Raw genomic sequence first — 6,838 nt, forward strand, 5'->3', positions numbered from 1 at the left:
TGTTTTAATATATATATTTTTTTTTCTATTTTTTAATATAAATATAATATATTATATAATTTATGTATGTAGTATGGTTTTATAATTATATATTTTTTTTAAAATATAATATATTTTAATATATATAATTTAATAATACCACACCACACCACAGAAAAAAATAAATAAACTTTAATCTTTTTTATATTTATATTATGAACACACCACACACAGGTTGTAAATATATGTTATGTATTCTAATTTTTTGGTTATTTTATTTTTATATACTTATATTAAACATGTGTATTACTGTATACTTTTATTTTACAACCCACACGATTTTTATATATATATATATATATAATATTATAAATTTATATATTTTAAAATATATATATATAAAATTATAATCTATCACTTTCATCAAGGGCAACGTCGACGGGGGGCTGGCCCGCATCCCCCCTTCGTTCCAGCCCTAGGATCCTCAGGCAGTCTCTAGGCGGCCCCGGGCCCTCTCAAAATTCCTCACGACAGGTCTCTCGGGCCCGCCGATCCCGGGCGCCCCACGGGTCTCCTCCCCCCGGGGATGTCTCCAGAGAAAAACCCTGAGACGGGGGCGTCCACAGGGGGGCTGGGGGCCCATATAGCGATATGCAAAAAAAGGGCCTCCCCAGCTCACTTTTAAACCCCCGGGTTTTGACACATGGCCTCAAACTGTACCCCAGACCCGGCAAGGGGATTTGTTCAAAGGCATCAAGGCGGACCCAAAGCACTGAATGTTTCAATTTTCTCTTCCATGGGAAAAAACTAGCGTATAAAGGCCCTTGGAAAAGCAGTTTGGTTTTTCTCATAGTCCGACATCTCTAAACATTTTGGGATTAGTTCATGGCCCCTTTTGCCGACCAATCGTCTACGCTTTTTGGGTCTACCCCCCAGATAACTTGCTAAAAAGTTTGTAAAATTTTTCTGTAATTTCAACCCCCCTCGCCAAAACAGGATCGCTGAACGGGTTCCCCTAACGGGCCCCCCAAAGTCCTGAATCGGTTTTTTGGTCCAGGAGCCCTTTGGGCCCTGGGGGCTTTACCCATTGCTAATGCAAAAGGGGCCCACCAGGCCCCAAGGCTCAATAGGATGGTAACATGTCGGCAAGTAAAGGTCTGGCCCTTTGTATTCCCTAGTGTTGCTCCCCCTGCCTTACCCCTCCAAAAGGTGTTGAAAATTTTGGTGCAAGACCGCTTCCCTCCCCCCTAAATTTAAACGGGAAGAAGTTTGACATCCCCACCACCTTTACAGCCTTTCATCCCGGGAAAAAGGGTTGCTATTAGGCCAAAAATCTGTGCAAAATTCCCCTGAGTCTCGGGTTTTCCCCATAGGTTTTCCCATACACCGAGTAAAATGCCTTCTTAAGCGATGTGGGTTTCAAGAAACCCAGCCCAAAATCACGACGCGCCACAATTAAAAAGCGCTGTATAGGGTCTATCGTGGCTTCCCAATAAATCCGACTGCTCCAGTCTCTGATGCTCATGGGTTTTTTTTGGGGATCCTTTTCGAAGAATTGGGGGGAAACCTTGCCGGGTAGCTGACAATGTAACCCCAGGGGTATTTGCTAAAAACCCCAATGATCCCCTTTTCCCCCTTCCAGAGAGGGATACCACCCCTCAGCAGCGGTAATGGTACCAAATTTTGCCAGAGGCACAGGACTGTATCGGGCCCCCCAACCCAAGGTTCCCCCCTGCCTTTAGCTTTTCAGCGGGGATTCACAATCCCTGAGTTCCCCCACCTCAGCTTAAAATGCCATCCAACCTCCTTAGGGTGGGTTCCCGCTGAGGGTGGGTCCGGGGCCAGCACTGAGACTCACTTGCCCCCGCAAACTTTTGGGGGGGCCCTACCTGGTAAAACTTTAAAAATACTCACCCCACATTCACGAACCCCCGGATCTGAGAGATCCGTCCACCGATCGACTCAGTCATCTGTGAAGGGTTGATTTCATTTTTTCTCGGGCTTGGGGCAGGGGAAGGTTTTTACCAAAAAATGGTTTTTCCCCCCCCAGCAAGATTTCTATAAAACCCCCTTTCCCTTCTCAGTATGTCGGGCCCTATGCACCAGGGAAACGACAAAGACTGATTCCCATTCACCGGGCCTTGCACTTCTTCAGGGGCTTCTAATGTCTCCGGGGGGAATTCTGCCTTGCCCTCGGGCGTACCCCAAATGGACCCCTGGCTCTTGGTTTTACACCTTAAGAGCTCCCCAAGCAACTGGGCTGTCGGTTGTTGAGTTTTTAAATTGGTAGGACTGCCTGGTAAACCCCGGGCACATCCCCCCTCCATTAGTTGCCCCCAAAATCCTTAGGGGGCCCTGGAGGGAGGGGGTTTTTTTGGCCCCAGGGTACCCCAAAAACCACCTAGGGCGGACACAGAACTCAGCACCCGAAAACCCTTGCGTTCGGGAGGACCCCCAAGCTTTCTAACAAGAATGTGGTCATCCCCCTTGGCCAGCCCCCGTAGCTGTACCATTCCGGTGGGGGTTAGAGCGCTGGAACCGGGAGCCAAGATCCTTTTTTCGGGACCTAAAAAGTCCGGAAGGGGGCTTTTTCTCGCGCTGGGATCCTCCCAAACCAGGGGGCCGCGCATCTCGTACCACCGGGTCACACCCGGATACCACATTGAAGCACCCAAACAATGGAATATCTCCCCGGGGAAAATTGTCTGCAAAGAGGATTTTGGGTAAAACGCTTTTTCACACATTTTATAAACTTTGGGTAGGGGCATTACAGCATAAGAACATAAGCCAAAAGCTGCTTCATCTCACCCAAAATAGCTCATAAAACCAGGTCACCCAAATTTCCGGGGGCGAGCGGGGAAAGGGGCTCTGGTTACCCGGAGGTGGGACCACCTGTGGCCCGACAGCTGGGTGTACCCCCCCACACTGATCGTGCCGCTACAGGTTTTCTCACCTCGAGGGGCGCCCCCTAAAACTCCCAGTCGCCCCTTCCCTGTAAAGCGGAAACCGCTCATCCTGCCGAAAGGACCAGATGTTCCAAGCGCCTCCCCAAAGCCCTGGGGTTAAGCCCGGGGGGCACCCAGGTGCACTCACCCTGCCGCCCCCCGGCAACACACCCCCAAAAAAGGGGTGGGCAGGCGTGGGACCCCCCCCTTTTTTGGGGGTTTTGCTGAGGGTTTTGCCCCCAAGCTTCATGGGGGTTGGCGCCTGGGGGGCGCAGCGGATGAAACTCTTTTCCCCAACCCGCGCCCCGACTTTGCCCTCCCAGGGGGACCACACCCCGCCTTCTGTGGGGGGAGGACAACACCCCCCCCCAGCAATCCATTTATCTTTGCATTGCCCAGGGGGTTTCTTTTGGGGGGAGGGGACGGCAAGGGCCACCTCCCCCAGCGCCCATTACCCCAGGGGGGCGGGGGGGCAGTTGTACGGGCAGAGTGTCCACGGGTGGCCTTTGCTCCATACTTTGGGGGCCCCCTGCTGTCTGGACCCCCCAAATTTTTTCCTGGGGCCCGCAGGTGCCCAGTTACCCCGGGGGGATGGGGAGCACTGAATCTTGTGAGGGAAAGGGGCGGACCTGGAGGGGAAACTTGAAAAAGGCCCCCTTTTTTTCCACGACTAGCCAGTGGTGGGCTGCAAGCGAGAAGGCATACACCTTAAACTATCTGGTCCACCCATGCTTCACACAATGGCTGATCCACCCATAAAAAACTATGTTTAAATAATAAAAATATTTATATTATTTAAATTATATATTTAAAATTTTATTTAAATATATTTATATTACCTAAAAGGACTTTTCCGTGGAAGGAACTGGGGGCCCTACCCGTACCCCTCCAAGAGCATCACAAAATGCTGGACCACCCGGCTCAAAAAAAAAATTACCGTGAAAAAAAAAAAAAAAAAAAAAAAAAAAAAAAAAAAAAAAAAAAAAAAAAAAAAAAAAATTATATATTATATATTATAAATTATTTATATTTATTTATATATATTAAATTATATTTATATAATTATAATTTATCTGAGTATTAATTTTTAAAATATTCAGAATTTTTTGTATTGTAGCAAATACGATTTTTTATATTATACATATTTCTGATGTCAATCGTTCCCCTTTCCTTTTTTTTTACGGGATTAAACACTTCAAGGGAAAGTTAGGGAAAGGGATATAGCGGGCAATCTTTAACAATTTTTCTTTATGTACTCCAATTAAAAAGTTTTCAGAATTTGTTATTTAATGTAATTCGTTTTCCACATTTTCTCTAAGTTTTGGGTTTCATCTTAAAATCTTTTTGCCAAACCCGGGTTTTAAAAACAAAACCCCCCCCTTGTTGACATCCAAACTGTTCAAGGTTTCCTTCTTTAAACAATTAAACCTTCCCCAAAGGGGATTCGCCCATAATTTTAAAATTTGGGGAGTATGTGATATTACTTCATTCTGAATAAGTACGCTTGCCCACGATTTTTTATAGAGAGATAAGCGCACAAAGAACTCCCCTTTCCCTCGCATCTTTCCCGGGGACTTTTAAAAAAATATTTTTCTCTCTGTTATATGGAGGTTTCTTTTAAATGTTTTTATATTTGGGTTTGAGTTTGTTTTGGCCAGTTTTATATTTTAAGGTATTTGTTGCATGTCTTTTATTTCCCTATTATTTTTAGTTTTTTTATTTTTTTTTTTTGTTTTGATTTTTGGGGTGATTTTTTTAATTTTTTTATATTAATTGTTTTATATGTGCTTTTCCTAAAGTTTTTGTTTTCTTTTTTGAGTAGTTATAAAATAATTTTTTGGCTAAAATTTTTTTTTTCGTGTGAGATTAAAAATAATTGGAACTTGTGTAAAAAATAAAAACTGAAAATCAAGACAATTTAAAAAGTGTTTTGAAAAATGAATATTTAGTATAGGGTTAAAAATTAAATTAAGTAATATTTTTGATTTATTTATAAAATAATTAAAGAAAAAAAATAACCAAACTAAAATTGGTAATTTTTTTACTAAATCGTCTGCCGAGGGGCCCCTCCCTTTAGTTCCGGGAAAGGGCCCAATGTTGGGTGTAAGAGAGCTTTTTTGAGCTCTAGGTTTCACTTAGGGTTTCAAGCTTGCTCGAGTTTAGTAAGTTTCAGGGGTTTTTTGCCAATATGAAAAACAAAAAAATATTTTTTTTGAAGACAGATTTAAGAAAAAGATGAATCTTTTAATAAATTTGTTAAAACTGAATTTTTATGTTCGTTTACTTTTTCACATCAAAACATTTGACATAATTTTAGGAATATTTCTAATAATCAACAACTCTCAGGAAAAAATTAAAGAAAAATTTTTCCCTCTTATAAACTTCCTATGAAATGAGGCTTAATATAGTTGATTCACAAAATATATTTAGGTTTTTATTTTTTTACAAAAATTTTTTTTTTTATTTTTTTTTATTTTTTTTTTAAAGAAAATTGGGGGGAAAAAGCGGTCCCTTTTTTATTCGCTTTTTGAAAAAGTGCAACTGTCAGCTACAGAAAAATTGAATTGAAAGGGAAATTTTTAAAAAAAGAAAAATTTTAGTTTAATTTTTAAAGAAAGGTCTCAAACCCTGCAAAAAGGTTGATACATTTGGAAAAATATTACCCCACAGGACTTTTGGGTTTGCCCCAGTACTACCGTGATTTTAAGACATGAAATCTACAATTTCCCAAAACATAAAAAGGCCATGGAGACTAAGGAAAAGGGGAGAAAGGGAAAAAAGGGGTTTCCTAACAAATTCTGATAACGAAACAAAACATAAAATTTGGTATAAAGGCAAAAAACAATTTATTTAGGGGGGAAAAGGAAAACCCCCCAAAATTTAGAGTGAGGAAAAGGTTTCTGCCCCCTTTTTAAAAAAAAGAAGCAATCAACATTATTTTAAGAGATGAAGGGGGCCACTTAAAGCAGTAAAGGAAAATGGGGAACCAAAGGGTGAGAAAAAAATAAAACCAGCCGGGGGTCTTCGGGTCGGAAAAAAACAAAAAACACCCGTAAAAAGTGGGGAAAAAACTCCCCCCGTGAAAAAAAAGTGGGAAAACCTTTAAACCGCATTAAAGGACATCAAAGGGAAAGAAAATACAGACTTTTAAGGATAAAAGACCCAAATTTTTTTAAAGGAGAAGAATACATGATAAAAATTTTTAAGAATTCTAGCTTTTTGAATTGTATTTATTCCCGTCCCCCGACCCAGGCAAAAATGGCCAGCGACCCCCAGAGAAAAATTTATATGTTTTTTATTTGTAGACCCGTTTATTTCAGGAAAAAGAGTAAGAAATTCAGGTGCCGGGTTGGATATAATGTACTCCTTCTTTTTTTTTCCTTTTTTTGTTTTTTTCTATGATTATGGAAGAAATTATGTAAAAAAAATTATTCTATTATCTGGGGATTTAAAAATATATAAATATATAATTTTTTTATAATATAAAATTTTATAATTTTATTTAAAATAAACCACACAACACACCCACAAACACACCAACCACACACACCACACCAACCCCCACACACACCACCACCCACACACACCACCACACACCACACCAAACACACCCCAAAAACCAACCATCCCACACAAACCCAAACCCACACCACCACCACACACCCCACACACCCAAAAACCCAACCCCACACACACACCAAAAAACACCAAAACACCCACACACACACACACCACCACCACACACACCAAACCACACACACACACACACACCATCCCCAAAAACCCACACCACAATACCCAACCACCAATACACAAACCCCCACACCCCATACACAAACCCCACCCAAAAACCAAAAACACCAACACCCACCCACCCTACCCCAAAAAACAACACACACACACACACACACCCA

The sequence above is a fragment of the Penaeus monodon genome, unplaced genomic scaffold, assembly GCF_015228065.2.
Source record: "Penaeus monodon isolate SGIC_2016 unplaced genomic scaffold, NSTDA_Pmon_1 PmonScaffold_4802, whole genome shotgun sequence".
Taxonomy (NCBI): Eukaryota; Metazoa; Arthropoda; class Malacostraca; order Decapoda; family Penaeidae; genus Penaeus; species Penaeus monodon.